This window comes from Parasteatoda tepidariorum, chromosome 5 (genome assembly GCF_982258835.1).
Source record: "Parasteatoda tepidariorum strain Cologne lab strain chromosome 5, Ptep-v5.0, whole genome shotgun sequence".
In the NCBI taxonomy this organism is placed as follows: Eukaryota; Metazoa; Arthropoda; class Arachnida; order Araneae; family Theridiidae; genus Parasteatoda; species Parasteatoda tepidariorum.
In genome coordinates this window covers 7,747,847-7,770,454 of record NC_141759.1, presented here as the reverse complement: position 1 = coordinate 7,770,454, position 22,608 = coordinate 7,747,847, and the positions used below count along the sequence as shown (strand labels likewise).

Genomic DNA, 22,608 nt, shown 5'->3' with positions numbered 1-22,608 from the left:
ATAAAAAGTCACTAACAGAGAAAAAATCTTTAAGAGAAATGGCACCGAAAATTGAAGTTTTTAAAACCCAAAATATAAAAAAGAAAAATATGCTCTCGAATTCGATAGCAAATGATATTTAAACATTAACCAAATAGTGGATATAGAATGCTCTGCCTTGTTTATTGCAATATCTTTTTAGATAAATTATAGTTTTGTCATATTTTAGGGTTTAAATTATAAATTCAATAGTTAGGGGATATTATGTTTTAATAAATCAAAAACTTTAAAAAAAAATTTAAATCAAAAGCTTTTTCTAAACTTCATTTTTTTCCCCAATATTGTAAACAAGAGGTGGCAAACAGTGGGTCAAGTAAGACCGTCAATGCATAAACCGTTTCCCAAACATGCCATTGGTTAACTGAAACGGTTCTGTGCTATGTTATCAATTGTAACTTATTACAAAATAAAAAAAAGCGAAAAATGAAAGAAAATGACTTACAAATACCTGTCAAAAAATTTCTATTAGAAGCGTTATAAGCGAAACACATTAATTTTACTCCCCCTCCCCTAAAAGTTTCATGTAGCCTGATAACACTTTTTCAATAGATAAGAGTCAAGATTCCCGGTAGAATCATGATCTTAGAAAATAAATAAACAACTTTATTGAACATTTTCATATTTAATTAACTTTTTAAGAATAAATGCATAAATAAGAAACAAAAGTTGGATAAAAAGCGCTTTGAACACGCGCGACACGCAAAAAAACATGCACGGAACAGCAAAAAGCGCTTCAATCCAATCTTCTCATTTAAAATATTTTCCCCTACAGAATTTTCCCTACACAGGTACCTTTTTTACCGGGACCTTTTTTTCCGGGGACCTTTTTTTCCGTACCTTTTTTTCCGGTACCTTTTTTTCCAGGTACCTTTTTTTCCGTTACCTTTTTTTCCGTACCTTTTTTTCCGGTACCTTTTTTTCCTAGAATCAAAAAATCATCTTTGAATAAATCTTCAAAAATCGTGGTTGAATAATTCTGATATTGTTGATTCAGAATTTTCTTTCTTTTCATTTATACGAAGAATTTCTAAAAGTATTATATTATGAAAGTTAATTCTCTGTGAAATTTTATTTAGTTTTTTAAAAAAAATGCATCAGCTTTGAGAAAACTATAATGTAAAGAATGTTAATGGAGTGAGAGAGAAACAGGATGTCCATTGTCCAGTTGCCCATACAGATAAGAGATTTGACCTTTTAACCTTTTCTTTAGAAATATTGGCTGGAGGCGATGGGCTGGTAAGTTCCCTACCCCACATTCGAAGAACTGTAGTTTGCAATGCAAAGGGAAATCATATAATTTTGAAGAAATAAGAAAAGCTATCGTATCTTGGTGAAAGTTTCTAATGTATTTCTCCAGTAACAGTAATTTGAAAACAAAATCCCTTATATTATATTCGGAAAGAAAAATGTACATGTTAAAATTGAAACAAAGCTTACATTACTAAAATTTTTGTGCATCAGATACGTTTATTTCACGCGTTAATAAATAACAAAAGTAAAATTTTATACATAAAGAAATATGAAAGGATAATTCGCAACAAAAATAATATGAGAAATAAGTGTTGAAAATCATAAATGAAAGGAAACAAAATATATACATTAAATCTTGTGCAATTAAAAGAAAGAATCTTTATTAAAGATATTTCCGAAGTACTCACCAAATTGTAACAATAGGTTACAATTTGAATGAAATTAACTAAATAATAGACGATTATAATAAAATGTAAGAATACTATTTATATTTAAGCTATAATGAACCTCTATTTTAAAAGTGATATATATTATATTATTGAATTGTTGTATTTTATGGAATATGTATTGTATTTCATATAACAGATTATTTTAATGAGTTTACGGGAATAGTTTTTAAGGATGAATAAGAGATAGATAATTTAGTTTTGTTTTCTGAAAGATATCTTTTAGCAACTAAAAAAAAAAAAAATCTTTAAAAATATTATTGATTATTTAATACCATATATGGCAACGTTACTTTTAAAAAGTAACGAGTAAAAGTAGAAGTATTTTTAAAAAAAGTAACGAGTAAAAAGTAAAAAGTTCTTATTTTAAAAAGTACAAGTAAAAGTACAAGTACTGAACAAAAAAAGTAACGACTTAAAAGTACATTTCTAGGAAATCGAAAATTCAAAGTAACCGAAACTTTTATTGAATAATATTCTTATGTTCTTTAATGTTTTTGCGAAATTGTTGTTATTTATTTAATTATTTTTAATTTTGAAAGTTATGGATATTAATTTATTTTTAAATTCGGAAGAATATTATAATATAATTTTATAATATAATCGTATAATATAATTTTAAAATCAAATATAATTTTAATATCAAACTTTTTATGGATTTGCACGAAAAAGAAATTTTATCTATTGATTTTAATTTTTAGTTTATTATTTTTATTTATTTAAATTACCATTGATTTAAAATTGTTTTACTCTTTAGAAACGCGTTTTAAAAGCACAAACGTAAACAAAGCAAACACGGGGTTTCAGTTAGCTTTGTGACCTTTCAGCTAGTAAAAAATAATTGAATGTGCAGTATAAGTTGAAACAGAAGGTATTTAAACACGAAGTTGGCTGTTAATGCATATATATTGCACATTAATTTTATAAATTAAAAAAAAACATAAATATTATTTTTAAATATTTTTTTTTTTCAAAGCTTACCGAGTTTTAGAAAAAAGTAACGATTTCATTCGATATTTTCGTTACAAATACTTGTACTTTTTCCCTAAAAAAGTAACGAAAGTACAAATAAAAGTACTAAATTTAAAAAGTAATGAAGTAAAAGTACGTATTTTTTACTTGTACCGGCGGTACAAGTAACGAAAGTAAAAGTACTGCCATATATGTTCAATACACTCTAAGAAACGTAGAATCACAGTTAGGTTCACCAAAATTTTAAAAGCAACGTCAGCAAAAGGGGAAAAAAAACTGAAATAAAAGTCTTAAACCTATACGATATGATTTGAGCCCGTGAGCCTGAATGAAATGGAATTGAATATCCACCTAAATGTTATCAGATAATTTTTTAAAAAAAGAAATTAATATTCAGTAATTAATTTGAAATTTATTTAAATAAAATTATTTATATTTTAATCTAGTATTTCCCATTATAGCTTTTTCTAATGAATATACGTTTTTGTTGTATAAAGGTAAAAATTAGTTTGTTCTTTTTCTTTTTTTTTTCTCTTGCTTTGTATTATTTTAAAATATATGTTTAACTGTTAAAATTAAGAAATTCTTTCAACAAATGAGTACAACTTAGTAATTAAATTTACAGTGCAAAAAGACTTATAGCTAGAATTAAAATGGATAAAGAAAGTGAAATATGGATATTTAATATTGAGACATAGCAAAATGACAATTTTCTTTCCCTCACCAAACGGGTTTTAATGATTTTTTTTAATTTTGAACAATTGACCACCCTGAATAACTTTTTATCTAAGCATCGGATATTAGACTCAATCTTAATGGATCGAGGGTCTGACCTCACATAAGCTATTTAATTCCTTTCAAGCGATATTTTAATTTACGAAATAGAAAAAATGCGAGAATAAAGCTGATTTTTCTTTTCTCTTGCTCTAAAAAGTATACTTGGTTATTTGATGGTACAATATCAAATTCAGTCTCTAAAAGAACTCTTAATTTAAACAGTCAAGAAATGCAATTGTATGTTCAAACATTAAATTACATAGAATGAATAGATTTAACATTATTCTAATTACTTTTCAATAATGCAATAATGCTTGTATTGAAAATGTGAATTAAAAACAGTTAATGTATTTATCATCAGCGACTTTATTGTAATGATTAATACCTTTCAGCAAATATCGTTATTTTACTATGCTTTATTAAATCTCTTTCATGTGTGTGTGGGTTCATACGATGGAGTTGAAATTTTGACAGCTTTACGACGACATAGAGCTCTCAACTGCAACTCTGCTACTGCAACAGTATCTGACCATTTTTATCCAAATTTATCATATTATCATCAGAATGAATTAACCATCAATCGAAATTCTCCACCTTTCTGGCTAGCTAAAGCACCCAAATTTTAACTGCAGCTATTTCTGGAGGATAGTGCAAGTTTCTATCATTTTTTTACCACTACAAACTGATATTATCGCCGCAGAGAATTTATTGTCATTTAAATTTCCGACCATTTCTTAACTAGCTAGATTGCACAAATTTTAACTGAAGCTATATGCTCTGGATGATATCACAAATTGAAATCGCTTTTCCGTCGCTACTAGAAGAATTTATTGTCGAAATATTACAAAATATAGTTTATGATCAATAACAGTTTCAAATTATTTCTTGACAGCTATGAGCAGAATTTATGTCGTTATTTTAACACCAAATAAAATGCTTCGTTAATTGTTATTTCAACCACTTTCTGACTGGATAGAGTGTTAAGTACTCAACTGCAGCTCCGATCGTGCTGACAATTTAAGTTTCAAGGTTAGAAAGTTACATGTAGTAAAGTCGGAACGCACCGGAACGACGTTCCGGAGCTATAATCCGAATATTAAATGTATTTATTGTATTCATTTAAGTATTTATTTTCCTCCAAGGAAGGTTTATTCAGCTAAAGAGCTAAGTAGTATTTTCTATATTTCTTCCCCTAAGTAGTTAAGTTCTAACTACACCATTCTAATTGAAACATGGGGAAATCTTGAAAGACCACTAAAATTACGCTTGATGGAATTGACTGAATCGTAAAATAAGTACTTCTAGAAAAATGACAAAAGGTATTAGTATTGGTCAAACAATATATAATTTAATAAGGTATTTATTTTCTCTAAGAAATTCATCTTTTGTTTTCATAAAAAAAAAAAAATAAATAAAAAATAAAAAAAAATAAACTTTTTCCCCAGTAACTCCATAATTTGCCTACTTGAGGACAAAGACTGAAATATATATCCGTGGGTTGCTGTAATCACTGCCCTAAATATATACTTTCAGAATCCTTGCCAAAAAAGAAATCAAAATTACAATATATGCTTACACAATTACAGAAAAAAAACATAATTTAAATCAAACAAATCACTATTTGGAAAGGCCGGATTGAAAACAACAAAATATGTCTGATTTGACTGATGAAACCTTAGGGATGCTTCTGATAATCTATTTAGATCCACTAGATATTATCCACTAGAGAAATGCAGTTTTAAATATATTTGATATTTATCATAAACTAGCTGAATATTCGTTCTCCGTAAGGGGTGACGAAAAAAAAATCTATATAAAACTAAACAATTTTATCTTAATAATACAAAATCCTTCACAAAACTGAAAGACACATACCAATATAATTAATAAAGGTATAATTAATAGTTAATTAATAATTCAATTTTATTTCTATTATTTTTTGCTCTTGTCGATAGTTTTACGATTAGATTAAAAAAGCACGTTTTTAGTAGTCTAAAGTTTAATTTTTATCAATGGAAAGGGCTGAAAAGATGAAAAAATTCCGTTTTCCAAATCGTTCTTACCATTCTTACCTTCAACGATAGAATTAAAATTTGATCATTTGAAAATTTTAAGGATTGGGGCAAAATTTGCCCCTTTCATCAACAGTCCAAATTTCAGGACGATGGAACAGACGGTACCGGAGTTATAAGAGAAATAAACAGAAACGCACACAGACTAACTCTTCACTTAATTATTATAGTAGATGCAGTTTATACAGGGGAAAGCAGGCGAGAGAACTAATTCTTGCATCGGATTCAAAAAGGCATAGATCTGTCTCTGTAAAATACTAATACATTATCACAAAACATATTAAATTTCTTTTTCTCAAGCTGGTAACAAAAATCTGATACAAATTGAGCCATAAATTGGGCAGAAATAAAAAATTCTAAGCGGGGAATTCCTATAAACAAGAAAAAGTTGTTTTAGATTTTTGTTTTAATTATGTTTCATAATTTACCAGGCAACATAATAATTTGAAGCTAAATTTTAGATTAAAAATTAATTAACGCGGGGAAAAGATGCGTTTCACTAGTGGAGGTTCACAAGAAATGTATTACTATTTTAGTCAATATAAATTGTTATTATTAATATTTTAGCTTCTGCATACTGTTTCAATTTTTTCTACTTCGTTACTCTCGATTTTTTTTTCATACTTATTCTTTTAGTCTTTAAACCTAAACAATCCTAAATAAACTGCAAAAGCAGCTCTGGATTTTGGCAAGCGCAGCGAACAGGGGTTAAAAATTCCTAGAAATTATGAAAATTTGAACTAAGTTCTTGCAACTTCTAATCCATAATTTATTCACTGAAACTTTAAAAATATTATTATCATTCTTCACATAAAATTGAATTTCTCAGATATGAGAATTTGCCTTATGTTTTGTGATGTATTAAACATGATTTTCAAAAAAATTTAAGAATGTTCGAATTAAGGGCATTAAGTTTCATTAGACAGAGGTCAGGACTGTATTTTTTTAACAGGTTCTTTACATCTTGATAAACTAAAATTATCAAAATTAATGCGCTATTCTCAATTTTTTTAAAAGCCCAGATAATGCAGAATTGGAATAAGCTCTTAAATATTGAAAAAAAAAAAAAAAAAAAAAACTAGACCACAAACTCTTTTTATTTTCCAGAAATAGTTGCTTTTCTTCATATTAACGTTTTATGCCTTTTTTAGAATAAACATAGAGGATGCTGGCTGAAGATGAGTTAAGTTTAACCGAACGGGACTGTTGCAATTTTACAGTTAGTTTCGAAAATAGCATATTATTTGCAAAGAGTTTACAAAGCTTTCGAAAAACAGCCTTTTAACGTTATACTTTTGCATAATTGTTCTAATTAAATAAATACATATAAGTACCCGTAAACTTCGTAAAATCATGAAACTTAAAAGAAGTTTGAAACTCAAAATTTAGAATGTATTTTTAATCCGAATTTATAATTTTAAATTTCCTGGAACTTTTTAAAATAATAACAAATTGGAAATATATTGTAATGGTTACGCATAGTTTTATGTTATGTAGTATTATAAAAATTCATATTATAAGCATAAATGGAGCTTCTATCTGAAGGTAAAGAGATAGATAAAAAAGTATTTTAATAATAAAATATTATAAGAAAATAATTTCAAATAATTTTTTCCCTCGAACTTTGCAGAATATGAATAAATTTTTAGTGCGTTACAAATCTGAACGTTTTATAATGTAAAAATTATTTTATTTAAAAATTTGCAAGTCGTGCAAATTTGAGAGTTAATTTTAATATATTTTTTTTTCATTTTATATTTTCATAGAAAATCTGTATGCGGAAAATTCTTTGAAGAAATCTCGAGCTCATTCCCGCTACTACAAAAATTTTCCGGAATAAAATTTTGCAGAAATAATATTTACGAAAATAAAGGAAAATATCTATCAATTTCATAAATAGAATTAAACAATAAGTGAAAACTTCTATTATTTACGTAGTTTCATTTATTTTCTCAAGCATTTTTTCATAAATTGTTGTTCTAAAGGAGCAAAAGCAATTGTAATACTAAATCTATGGAACATCTTCAATTTAATTCAAGGCAGTTAATAAAAATCGCTCCCGTTTTGAAAATAAAATCATCAAAATTTGCCTGTTTTTAAACACATATTTTCATGTAGGTCTTGAAACAGGGAAACCATGTTTAATTATAATTCTTCATGACGGAAAAAGTGCTCTTAAAGAAATATCTCAGCGCCATCTATTGCCTAAGTTTACTTATACACAAAATAACTAGGAATTTTAGTTAGGTAGTGTCGTAGCGCCATCCATGTTCTGCATTTACATTTACAGGGATTAAGCTTAAATTTACTTAGTTGTTTTCAAAGAGGTTGATTAATTTTTTAATTTGACATTTATTGATAGCAGTCTTTATTCTCTTCACGATTTGTACAGTTCTTAAATTAAACAAAAATTAAGATAAAAAGTAAATGTCATCAGTCTTTCTCACCCAGTTGTGGTAGAATTACAATAATTTAAATGGGAAAAAAAAATTATGATCAAAATTTCACAGAAATTAGCTAACTACGCACAATTATTGGCAGAATTTTGGAAATGATATCTATTTTTTCTTTTATAATATTCAAACAAACTTTTCATCCATTAAAGTAGACATTTTAAAAGATTTCTTAAACCTGACATTTTACCATTTATTTTTTAAAAAATCATAAAATAATTTATTAAAAAAATATTTAAATTAAAATTTTGTGTATGCAACTGATATCGACTTGAATTTAGTTGCTTGAATAAATTTAATAGAAAATATTAGTCGCAAAATTTTGATAGGTATAAATATATAAATAAAAATGTAAAAATTGACACTTGCGTTCCCGAGGCATCGAACCTCAGACCTTTCATACACTAGCGCGGCATTGTACCCACTATACACTTTACGTCCGAGTATACGATTGCTTACAAAAAATTAAATTATTATTACGTACTTTTAAATATTTATAGATATTTCTTAAAATTTTTACTTATTGTTGATTGTTACATTGTTGATATTTAGTAACTTGTACTAATTTTTCGATTTAAGGGGGAAAAAAGAAGATAAAATGTTTCCTTTTTTTTCACGACTTAAGATATAAATAAAAATGTTTGCTATGTCTGGAAACTTGATGTAAAAAATCCTAATCTTTAAACAATATCTGTTTCTTCTTCTACTTTTTTATATGCTGCATAATTGATATTTATGACCGAAAATTCAGTTCCCTTTAAAGAAGAAAAATCAATAAAAATAATAATTTGTTTTAGATTTCAAGTATGAATATAAACTAAGCTACGGTTGAATATATACAAAAATATTATATATTCGAATTATATCTTGTTCAAATATATAATATTGTATTAAGATTACTATTAAGATTTTTCTATTATCGAACAATTTATCTAATACTAAATTATAAAAATTATCAAAATAAAAATATAAATCATGGCTTTTTTTAATTTCTTTTTTTCTTCAAACTAAAATAGAGACTGAACTCCGTTATGATATTTGATCAAAAATAACAGCAAAATTTTTCAGAGTGGAGCAGCTTGAATTTAGAAGCGACGAAAATGCTTCCATTCGCAGGGTACGAGCTGGAGCATCGGCCGGCAATATTCACTGGTATTTCAGTATGTTTTTTGGAGCAGTGAATTTACCTGTGGCATTTGGAACAGCTAGAGTAGCAGTGATAATTGTCACAGTGACAGTAGCAGTGAAATTTGTCACTGTGACAGTAGCAGTGAAATCTGTCACAGTAACAGTAGCAGTGATTTTTGTCACAGTCACAGTAGCAGTGATTTTTGTCACAGTGACAGTAACAGTGACTGCTCCAGTCACTGTGACAACTTTTTGGTTGGAACAGGCTGTCACAGTGACTGCTCCAGTCACTGTGACAAGTCACTGTTACGTTACTTTCGACCCATCTCTACAATATAAGTGATAATTAAGTTAAGAGAGTAGTAAGTCTATTCTTTTCTTACCAATGAGCAGTTCATTGCTATTAATTCTTTCACGGGGAAAAAGCAATTCATTTTAGAAATGGTATCCCTTAAAAAAATTTGGCTCTATTGATTTTTTATTATTCCCGAAAATTAAGCTAAAAAGGAAATTTATTTGCTACTTTTTACTCTTTTTCGCCTTAATAAATGTAAACTTTCAGTCATTTTAAAGTACATTTGTCTCCATGAAATATGTGAAAGAATTTAAATTTTGAGAATTTTTTTTTATTTTCCGCTTTTCATGATGTGTAATAGTTAATAATGTGCGTGTTATATGTTGCGATATATTTCCAAGTAACTAATAAAGTCCATCTTAACCATATTAAATGAAAGCCTCTAATTGCAAATAAATTTATAAATATTAGTATTGAGATCATAAAAAAATCATATTGTCGAGAAAAATACGAAATTTAAATTACAATATTAAAATACAATAATTGTATGCTTATCTCAAAGAGCATCGTTCTCCTAAAAAATTAACTATACCATCTTTTTGGTAAACGCATCTACTAGCACTCAAAAAATAAAAGGGATCTCGTCGCATTTTCAAGAGAAAAAATTACCAAAGTGGCGCATAAGTGCTATGTTAGAAATCATATTCCTCCCCTTTTTGAGTCAGTACGAAGGAACTTTTTCTTCAAAATAATAAGTAAATCCATTTGCATAATAAGTCGTTATGAAACACTCCCCTATTTAACTTAAAGTGGTAACTAATGCCCCTTTTACAAAACGTAATACCGTTTTTTTAATGGCAACATTTTTTGCAGTGTAACAAAACACTTTTGTAATGCGTGCATCTTCAGTATTGAAATTCATACGCTAATGTAGGAAACATTATCTGAATTTATTTTAGCACTACAATGGGCTATTTATTTCTAGTTAAAATTAATTTAAATAATTTTTTGAATTGAAATTGTCATAAGAAAAAAAATACTCATTTTACTCATTAGATGAAAATTAATGCCTCTTTTATCTTCATTTAAATTATTTAGAGATAATTACTAACTTCTATCTCCCCCCTCCCTCCCGGAAGTTTAAAAATCTCATAATCCTTTCGAATTATGTTGATAATAAATATAAGCATTAATAATAATATACATGATAACTGATACGCTGGTGTCAAATGAATATTAGATATTTAACTTGCTTTCTTGTAAAATTGGTATATTCAGAAAGATTTTTCTAGTTAATATGATACACTTTTAAAATACTAATTTTTTTTTTTTAAAAATTACATTTTGCATTACAAAAAAAGAAAAAGAATAAATTAGGGGCAAAAAAACTTTTTTTTTCTTTTTTCTTTTACAAGGACTTTTCTACAAAATTTTTTTTATAAAATTTGTGACATGATATCAATGCTTTTGTATTTGTTTCCGTCGATTTCACTTGGAATGAGCCTATACCAGTGATTCTCAATATTTTTATTGTTGCGGCACACTTTTAACGATTTCGAAATTTGACGGCACACAATGAAAAAAAAAATAGTTTAAAAGTTGTTTAATTACCAATTTTGCACTGTGTCAAATAGTTTGTGATAATAATTTTGAATGTAAAATAAATTAATATGTACTACGAAAGCACATTCATAAAGGGATTAATTATTTCTTTCGACCAATTTTTTTATTAGTTAGTAACAGTTATTTATTTTTTTGCTAGTTATTAATTGTTAGCTTGTTTTCTATAATTATTAACTGTTATTTTTTGTGATTTCTTGTTAGCTAGTTTTTTTGCTAATTATTAACTGTTAGCTTAATTTTTGTCAATTTTCCTTTGTTAATTTGTTTTTTACATCTTTGTTTTTTTTAGTTATCCTCTGTTAATTTGTATATTAATTGCATAGCTTACTTTAATGATTAGCTCTTACAACACATTTTTTTTTTAAATTGCGAGTCGTATACAATTTAAACACTTCCATCTTATTTTAAGATTGTCAGAGACAATACAATCGCCGACAAAGATGATCACGCCGACAAAGAATAAAACAAAGAAAAATTAAAGACATATGAAAAAGGGGGAAATAATAAGTAAAAAAATAACAAACAACAGTTTGAAAAAAAAAGAGGATGAAATTTTATTTAAAAAACCGGGAAAAAATGATATAATCTTTTCATCAGCCCACACGATTATATCCGTAAAAAAGAGTGCTTTCTGATATTGTATCAATAAAGCCAAAGCAAAATATATTAATACAATAGTGTGAGAAGCACTCAAAAAAATTTTTAATGGAAATTACAACAAATAAAATAGAACACAAAAAGTAAAAATAAGTAGTAAATAAATGCTTATTTTTACTTTTTGTGTTCTATTTTATTTGTTGTAATTTATATTAAAAAAAAATTTAGTCCTCCTCACACTATTGTATTAATATATTTTACTTTGGCTTTATTGATACAATATCAGAAAGCACTCTGTTTTACGGATATAATCGTGTGGGCTGATGAAAAGATTATATCATTTTTTTCCCGGTCTTTTAAATAAAATTTCATTAAAGAAAAGCGTATATATATATATATCGGCCCACAAAAGTGCCGCGGCCCAGTGGTTGAGAATCACTGGCCTATGCTATGAAACGTAACGTTTACTATTTCAGAGTACTATATAATTACACTATAGAGCGTAACGCCTACTTTCTTTTCAAATATTCCCTGAATTGCAAAGATCGTCAGAAATTACACCGTGCAACAATTTCTTTTTTGTTTTTATACAAAATACTTGTTGTAACGTAATTCAAGTGCAAGAAAATAATTCTTAAGACAAGAAAACATGTAACCTTAACCCTTTCGCGCCGACTGTCACAAATACGTGACAGCAAAAAACCGTATCAATCAGGGTAAGAAGATAAAACTGGTAATCAAAGTATTTCTTTAGCAGTTTATTTGTGGGCGGAGTTATAATTTTCTGATTTATTTAATACACCATTACTTTGTTCAAAATAAAACTATTTAGTTAAACTTTGAATTAACATTGATTATATATATGATTAAACTAACAATAATTAAAATAAAAGCAAAGTAAGCCTGTCAAATTAGTAACGACTACATTTAAGTTACCGTTTTTTATTTAATTGCAACTTGATTCTGATTTTGTACGAATGCTTTTCTGAATCACCCGTCCCCAAGGGGTTAACAAATAACTTTGTACTAATGTCGAGTTCCTGTCCTTGCTTGGTAAGTTTTTTGCTAGAAAACATCTCTTGTGAAGTAATAGTAGTATAATTTACATTCGAGACTGCCTAGATATAAAGTGGGCGGATCTTTAACTTTTATTATAATAAGCGATTCCAGAGTGTTTAGTGTGAAAATCATAAAAGAAGAGGGAGCGAGATAGCAAAGTTTTGAAGCAGGGATAGCCGTGATGTATATAAAGCAAACAGACTTTTAAAGTTCCAAATATTTTATTTTCTAATACCCACCTGCGTTAACATTTTTCGTCAATTCAGGCATTTACAGGGCATATTTGTTGGCCTCTCTTTCAGGGGCACCATATTAGGTGGGCCAACGTTGCTCCCACAGTGAGGACAGATAGTACAGAGAAGAAAAGATCATCCATGCCTTGCCCGGGATTCGAACCCAGAACCTTTCTGATGCAAGGGCAGTCCCCTGACCCCTACACTTACCGGCCGGCAAGTTTCAAGTACCTACAAATACATATATTTTCTTTATTTTCATTGTACCTATCACTATTGAAAGTGGTTAGCAAATATTTAAAAAATAATAATAATGCATACCTGCCAACTTTTACGCATTTGGCGTAAAATTTTATTTTTATATTTAAAGTGGTGGTAAATATATACTATTTTTTCTTCTGTGAACTAAATTTTTAAATGATTTTCATCACTACTATTCTTAAGAAAACTAAGCATATATATTAATATGTGTTACTATCATGGTAGGCTTTTAGACCAGACCAGACCAGACCAGAGAAGCGTGCAAGCCTTGCTAGTGACAAGACGTGTTTTTCCTAGCTCCGACTCATGTCTCATCTTCGAACATCGCGCGGCGGGAAGGTATCTACCGACCGCCGCCCTTGGCCGTATCGTAATGTTGATGCTATCATAGCAAACAGTGGTATTCCTAAAAACTACTTTCCTGGATTTTACTCAATGTTCCTGGACCAAGTTAGGTGCCTGGAAAATAAAGAACTAGATTTGGACACCTATAGAAAAATGAGAGATTTAGCTTTTCCCTACAAGGACGATCCTGATGACATAAAAAGGAAATATTTTGGTGTTCTCTACGAAGCTGCAACCAAAGTAGTAGAGGATAAAGAACAGCAAATCTCAGAACAAGTTACCCCTTCAAACATCATAGACGAACAGATCCCTGAACAAGTTCCTGCCATAGACGAACCATCTCCCACCCAAGAGACCGAACAGATTATGGAACAATGTGAAGAGACTCAGGCTTCGTTCGATGAACCACACCTACACCCACGAGGGAAACGACTAATAGGAGGAAAAAGAAGAAGAGAAAGACAAACAATGTGGAAAAAGACTTCAAAGACCCAGAAACTCCCACGACTCATAACAGCAGTTCTCCTTCAGACACCTCCGCCCAGCCGGGAACCAACATCTCCCCCGCCACTCCAGCGGACACAGTATCGGCAGTGCTCGAGGAGAAAGCCGCTTCGGCCGAAGCCTCAGCCACCCCTATCATAAAATTGGACATTAACCCCAACAAAAAACTGAAAACCCTCATCAGAGGACTGCATGCAGAAACGGATATTTCAGCCCTTGAAAAATACCTCATCGAATTTGGAATTCATCCAGAAAAGATTATTCAGCTTAGCAAAAGAAGTGGGCAGGAGCTTAGGCCCCTCCCACTCTTCCTCATCATACAGATGGACACGCCCACCAACAGAAAAATCCACAACATTAGCTCCATTCTTGAGAGAGATGTTATAGTAGAGAGATTCAGAGGAGGACGATTCCAGACACAATGCTTTAGGTGTCAGAAATATGGCCACACCCAGCGCAACTGCCAAGCCACCGAACCAGCCTGCATGAAATGCGCAGAAGCTCATCTTACGTACCTTTGTACGAAACCCAGATCTACTCCTGCCAAATGCATTAACTGTGATGGTGAGCACCCGGCCTGTTTTTCGGGCTGCGGTGCAAGACCCAGGAAACCCTCACATAGAAGAAGAGCCCAACCCAAGACTACAAAAGATGCTGCCAGCAGATTCCTGCTTCTCTTCAAAGAGATGAAAGAACTACTACAAAACGAAGAGCTTGTTAAGTTGCTCCGCTCCCTACTCCCAGAGCCGCAGAATTGATTGTGTTCTGCATCCTCCCAGGACTCCACCCCCAGGACTTACAGTGTTTCACTGTAATTTTTTCATCACATATATTTCAACTTGAAATTTATGCCCATTCAACTTAGGACTCTACAGTTTAGACGAATCAGTTAGCGGCGCTTCGCGCCGAATGCTGAGATTTTCTACATTTCCAACGTCCAACGTCATGGTAGGCTAGGGACTTAACCCTTCCAACCAAGCTACACCTACAGCCAAGCCATCATCACCTTTTTGATAAAGACATTATTCCAGGCGCCAACGGGCACTATCTTCGATGAAGCAGTGAAGTGTCCGCTTCGCGGACAGGTATTGCGTAAGTAACTCCAGTTCAAGTTCATGGTAGGCAGCTTAAGCTTTTTCAAATACGACGTATTTTTTTTGCCTACAATCGAAATTTTAATTCCAAATTACTACCACTGGGAAAAATCATAATGGAAGAGATTAAAAGTTGGCAGGTATCATACCTGCCAACTTTTAATCTGATTATTTCCATTATGTATTATGAATCATTATGATTTTTCCCAGTGGTAGTAAATTGGAATTAAAATTTCGATTGTGGGCAAAAAAATACGTCGTATTTGAGAAGCCGTCAGCTGACAACCATGACAGTAACTCATACTAATGTATATGCTTAATTTTTTTAACAATAGTGGTGATCAAAATCATTTAAAAATTAAGTTTATAAAGGAAAATATAGTATATATTTACTACCACTTAAAATATAAAAATAAAATTTTACGCCAAGTGCGTAAAAGTTGGCAGGTATGATAATGACATCATCTATTCTGTGTATGAAATGGTTCCTTTTTTCCTTCGGAACTGGGCGTCTGAGGCCATAATGACCCTTGTCCCATTCATATTATAATATCGCAAGAAGAGGACATACGTATAGAGAAAATGTAGTGTCGGTTCATCTGTAAAAATAAAAGGTAGAGAAGCAACCAAACTTTTAAAGTTTCAAACGTAAATTAAAGTTTTTATTTTTATTTTAATTGTACCTTACCTACCACCATTAAAAGCGGTTAGCAAATACTTCAAAAAAAAAGCATTCTATGTACTATGTGGATAAGTACTTTTCTTTACTTTATTTAAAAACAGCTGGGCACCTGGGCCGCGCAGCGGCCCCTATCCCATTCATCATGAAACTACAAAAATGAGTTAAAAACATTTTGAATATAAGCAGTCGTTGTGGTAGCTTTACAATAATATTACCATGATTAGAAAAAATACAAACTTGAACAGAGATATTTACAGTAATTGCCATGAAAAAATGTACAGAAAATATAACCTTGATTAGAAAACATTACAACTTGAACAGAGATATTTACATTAATTGCCATAAATATGTACAGAAAATTGAATATGAGCATGAATAAATGATGATTATATATATACAAAAGTCGTGATTCATAGGCGTGAAGGTTTTACATAAATTTTGTCAAGCCTTAGTGGCGCCATCTAGTATGATCAACTTCAATTTGAAAGGGCAGTATGCAGTATTTATTTTAATAATCTGTATGGAAAATTAGAGTTCTGAATAATAATAAGAGTTCAAATAGAAGTTCAAATCAAGTAAAAAAAAAAGACGTTACTGTGCAAGAGTGGCTTCCCCCATAATCCTCTGAAGCACTTCTTGATTTTTTAAAAGTTCTTGCAATTCTTTAATTATTGTAACCAATCTTTGAGCAAGTCCTGTTGTTGTAGGTGGTATGGCACGTGTTCCCCTCCTGCGGGGACGGGCTCTGCACCCCGTGTAATTGGCTGTATGAAAGTCTCCGCTGTTACTGCACTTAGGTGGTGTATTTTCATCTTTTTGGCACTCGTATGATCGGTGCTTGGCGGCGCACTTAACACATCTTGATGGTGAATTACATGATCTTTGACTGTGTCCAAATTCTTGGCAGTTGTAACACTGGATTGGATTTTGCCCGCCTCGGAATCTTTCAATACTGACCGGGATACTTTGTATATTGGTGATAGAGAAAATTTGTCGATTAACATCTGTTTCTGTGAGAATTGTGAGAAAAAGTGGGAGGAGCCTGTAGGTCCCGCCCACTTTTCTCTTAAACTAAATTACCTTTTGCGTTATGATGTCTGACTTTGCCAGTTCCTGGGAGATATGATCAGTATAGAATCCAACTGGAAGACCACGAATAAGAACTTTTATATGCTTAATTGGTTTAACTTTTGCTGGAGTTGTGGGTGGATCTACAGTTGAACTGGAATCCTCCTTGGGTGGAGCTAAGTCAGTATCAGATATAGATTCAGATGGTTGTAAGGAGGTGGCGGTATCTATCGGTGAAAAATGTTTACTATTTGTGGTCATGATTAGATTTGCTTCAGCTTTTTTGACATTATTTTTCTTTTTCTTCTTCTTCAAAGGGTGTTCTGCAATATTTTTGGTTGAGCTTTCTGAATCTCTGGTTGACTCATTCCCCGTCTGCTCCAAAAGTTGGCCGCCTTCATAAGTTTCCATATCAATGACATGAATTGGTGTTGTCGGTATTTCGGGCCTATTTGGCACAGGCATGAGAGATGTCGATAAGTACTAAACTTAAAAATAAATATATCACATATATTTTTAAACTTAAGGTGGTAGATTTTTAATCACATAAATATACATATATTCATTGCGTATTCCAAGACCAGGGCTAAGGAGAATACGTTTAAATTAGATAGTGATACAGGAATGTCGTATGAGTTAATATAGTTATAAATGCTAATTTTGTGAAATTAAATTAATTTTTTTATAGTTTCATGACTTTATTGCATTGTATAGAATTGATGCAAAAAAGCATTAAGTTATTTATTTAAATAGAAATTTACAGTATAAAATAAGTTTAGAGTCACGTAAAGCTAACAACTTATTGTAGCATTAATCTTTAATAATTTTTTAATAAACAAGTACATCGATTTGAATACTGTTTCAAATAGTATTAAAAAAGAAGTATTTTTCAATAAACAATTTTCGCCGACATTCATCTATAAACTTAAATATTTATGTTCTTTATGAGTTAAATAGTATTTATTTGTATTTGCGGTTTTTAAAAGTAGTAAAAATAGCACTGTTCATTTAAAACACGATTTTATTTTCACGGAAGTAAAATAATCTAACTACCACTTTACATTAAATTTTCTGATCTGATCATATAATTTTTCTTCTCTGTCAACTTGACATCACTGATAAAAAAGAACATAAAATAGCATCTAAGAATATAAAGAAACCCTGTATTAGTAAATGATAGAATAAGTATTACAGTAAATAAATTTTAACTGTGGCAAATAGTAATAGGCGACGGTACTTGTACTTATCTGTAGTTATATACTGATATTTTTGGTGCGTGTAGAACTATCTCCAATTCCACAACATACAGAGGAGCCGGCCAGGTGACCGAGCGGTTAGCGCGCCTGACTGCGAAGCCAATGACTGTTGGTTTGAATCCCGCTCTGGGCATGGATGTTTCTCTCTATGTGTTGTCCTCCGTTGAGTGTGATATGTGAATGTGGCCCACCCTATGAACGGGTCTGTGGCTGAGTGGCGTGGGTAATGTTGCTCGCCTCCATGACTTTGGTTCACAGGTGCCCGCTGGGTAACGTTAAATGAGTAACAATTCCGGCATCTTCTAAGGCGAAGAATAAAGTTCAGTGCCTGCACAAAAATTAGGTACTGTCTAACTCTCAGAGCAGCCGCAGTCATGGTGCTTGGCGACTGCTACAACAACAGGACAAGTGTATTATAAGTAGGATTGAGCCATGGCCGAAACAGAAGAATTTCTAAAGTTGGACGTTTGGAAACTGCTCTCTAGAATAGCAATATAATTTTCAGAAACATGACAGATTGCTAGATCTGAAGCATAGCGAAATTCAATTACGTGCAATTCTCGATTTCTTTTCATCGATGAAGGTTGATATTGTTGATAACAACTACCCCGACACTTTAAATAAAAAGCACTACTAAAAATAACGATTATTTGCTTTCATCGATCAACTTCACAGACTGTCTCTCCTAGGACCCTTTGCAAAAGACGAAACACTGCTTTATTTTTTAGTAGGTTTGCAGCTCTTTCACTAGTGATAAGAGTCTGTGAGCCAATTTGGCTGGTGTAGAAGGAACAGAACGAGGTCTCTTCCTGCTGGGGTGGGCTCTGCATCCCGTGTAGCTTGCGGTGTGAATTTCTCCACAGTTGCAGCACTTTGGTGGCGCGGGTCTATTCTTACGACACTCGAAGGATCTGTGGTTATCACAGTTTAAGTTATCACAGTGGTTATCACAGTTATATTTCACGCATCTGGGAGGTGCATTGTATGTCCGTTGAGCGTGGCCGTACTCCTGGCAATTAAAACACTGCAGCGGTCCTCGATTGCCACGAAAACGTTCTACTCGGACTGGAATCCGCTGTATGTCTGTGATGGCGAAAATTTGCTGGTTATTCTCCGTTTATTTAAGGTTTATGAGAAAAAGTGGGAGGAGCCAGTAGGTTCCTCCCACTCTTCTCTTAAACTGTATTACGTGGTGGGTTTCGATGTCTAATTTCCCTTATTTAAGGGAAATATCCTCTGCTTTGAAGTCAACTGGTAGTAGACGGATTAAAACTTTTGTAAACTTCATATGTAGAACTTTCACTGAAGCTGTAGGTGGATCTGGAGCTTTGTTGAAATCCTCTTTGGATTCTGATGTTGCTAAGATAGTTGCGGTCTCTAGCGGTAAAGAGGAGCAGCTATTTGTAGTCGTGGTTGTGCAATTATCAAGTTTTTTTGACATCCGCTAGCTTTTTCTTCCTTTTCCTTTTCTTTGTAGGAGGTTCTATGTTGTTTTTGTTAATACTTTCTGAATCAGAGGTCGAAATTTCTTTAGTCTGTTCCATATGCAGGTCTCCATCGTTGATTTCCATAGCTGGGGCGACAGCTGATGTAGTCGGCAATTCAGGCGTAATTTGTTGAGGTACCGGAATTGAATCGGCCGAATAATATGGTCTTACAGCTCGTTCAGGCACTTTAAAATCGCTGAGCGTGCAATAACTTCCTCTTTTAGCCCAGCAATGGAAGTGTCCATATTCATCTTCAAAAATTTCACCGGGCTTAGCACCTGGCTTTATGTAGTTGAGATATATCACCGGTATTACAACTCTCTTAGTGGGCGTGTCAGTAATCTTGCCGCCACTTCCGCAGCGTAGAGATAACATTTTTGCAGTAATTAAAATGAAATGGTCAAATCTGAATTTTACTTCCTTTGCCACATCCAAACATAATTGCAAGAGAATGAAATACGTATTACTCACTCGAAAAGGAAAATGCTCGATCAGTAAACAGCATGAAATGGTGAGAAATCTTGAATGCAAAGTCCATGAACCCTGGTCGCGGTCTAGGTCTCAGATCACCAATCAGTCATTATCCAGTGTGAGCATCAGCACCGCATCAGACCACATGAGGTTCTTTTATCAATATATCCAGCATTATATGAAATGCAACTTTACTGTATTTATTTCGTGGTTACTCTTTTATAGAGTTTGTGTAATTATTCTTATGTATTTTCGATTTAATGTTCTACCGATTTCTTAAAACATTCGCAAAAAGAGAAGCAGTTTGCATCCCTGGTTGCTAATTGAGAAAATAATGGATATTTTATGAGTAATAAAATATATTACAATTAAAATAAAAAACATTTGACCTTTATGTATTACATTGTATTAACGTCGAGTACCACTCCATGCTTGATAAGCTTTTTGTAAGAAAACAACCCATGTGAAGTAATAACAAATTATATATTGAGGTCAATATTAAAAACAATAGTTAATATAATTTAGCCGCATTATTACCAAGGAATATTGCAGCTATACTGCATAAGTCCTAGTCGGACGATATGTTAAGTGGGTGGATCTTTAACTTAAGCGATCCCAGGAGAGGTTATTAAGTTGCACCTGAAGGCACCATTTTCATGAATTCGCGCCTTCATTACATGCAACTCAGGCATCATAACTACAGAGTAGGATGCTCGAGCGTTAAGATCAACACGTAGACAACTTGATTACTGTCTGGTTGCTTCATATGGGGTATCTAGTAAAACTAATCACCCCACGAATAAAAATTCAGATGAATTCTTAGACTTGAAAACAAACACAAACCAATACGAGGAATAAAATGTTTATGAATGATATCCATCGTAATAAACAGCGTCAAGACGATGCATCTACAGAATACATTTCCAATAGTAATTATTATATTTCGACTTGATACAAGAAAACTTATTCTCAATGCTGAAACAAGCTTTTTTTACAAATTTATAATAAAATCCATTCAAAAATACAGTAAAATTATGACGATCTCAACAGCAGTATAATGAAGTTTGGAAACAAATAAGGGTAATGACGTCACACGAACTGACCAAACCAACTAGAGACCTGGTGCACTTCGTGCATAACTTGTGACACCAGTTTGAATGAAGGAACGATTGGTGCGGTGCACTGGTGTAATCAGTTTTAATATTGGAACGGTCGGTGCGGCAAACCAGTGTCACCAGTGCGAATATTGGAACGTGCCCATTGAAAGAAAAGATAATATGGGGGTTGGCGGGAAGCAGCGTACTCAACCAGGCATGTAAAGTTGTCCAACAACCAGTTCACAAGCAACATACCACTTTAGTGTCACTTTGCTGCTATTTGCGCATGCGCTGGATCTCAGTTCAACCTTCGCTCTGCTAAATCTGAGTACACTACTCACCCTGTAAGTTTTCTTTTCTGGTCATATTATTGGAATATTGAAATTAAATGTTTTATGTGTAGGTTAAAATGTATATGAAGAAAAACAAAATTTTTGATTAATTCTTAATTATGTTATCGTAATTGTCGTAACGTTTCGTAGTTAATGTGCTGTGCAATGTTGTAATGTATCGTTGCATTGTATAATGTTTACGTTTTATTAAAGTTTTAAAGAAATGAAAATTTATTTAAAATGCGTATAGTCACATTAATTACACGCTGAATATATATTGAATGATACTGAAAACATATGATTATAATTTTATTAACTTTTTTTTATGTAATGTTTTTACAAATCTATAAAAAATATATTTTTGCTCCATTGTAGTTTTGGACTATTAAATTAAATATTTTTGTTAAGCGTTTTACTGGTTACAGGTATTTATTAGCTTCGTTAATTAATTCCTTTTAAAGGAAACATATTTCCAATGTACTTAATTTCTTAGAGGAAAGAGCATTAAACAATTAAGAAATTGCAAGCATTTAATAGTTTCGCCTTACTTAAATTTAATATTTTCTGTCGAAAAAGTTGAAGGTTAATTGAACAAATTGAAAAAAAAAAATATTTTGGTATAACAAACTGAATCATGTAAATATGAAAAAAGAATTCTTAATTATTTCTTATTGTTTAACGTAAGCCAATTTCATATTCAAACCCAATTTGAATCTAAGTGTAAATTAAGTTCTCTAGCAAAGATCGTCTCTTTAAAGTCGTGAAGTAATTTGTAGTTTAAAAAAAGTAGTCGTTGTTTACTACATTTGCGACGAAGTAGTAGTGGTAAACGAACAAAAATAAGGTAGTTTTACAGATCACTAATTAAATACATATAAGTTGGCACCAATGACCATAACGATATTTGTCAAAAATTACGTCGAGTTTCTAGTATTTGGGAAATTCCGATTTTTCCAGATTCAAACCTGGAGTTATCAGTGTTGAGGAAAAATTATGAAATTGGAGGATAAAGTATTAGGAAAAAGGTGTTTGGAAACCCATTGCTAACTAATTCAATATGTTTTGA

The 22,608-nt window shown here is 31.5% G+C and overlaps 1 protein-coding gene across 1 annotated transcript in view; it reads right to left on the bottom strand.

Annotated features, from left to right (window-relative positions):
• Positions 1 to 22,608, bottom strand: part of LOC107442536 (uncharacterized) — a 287,072-nt gene that overhangs the window by 216,910 nt on the left and 47,554 nt on the right. The window lies entirely within an intron of this gene.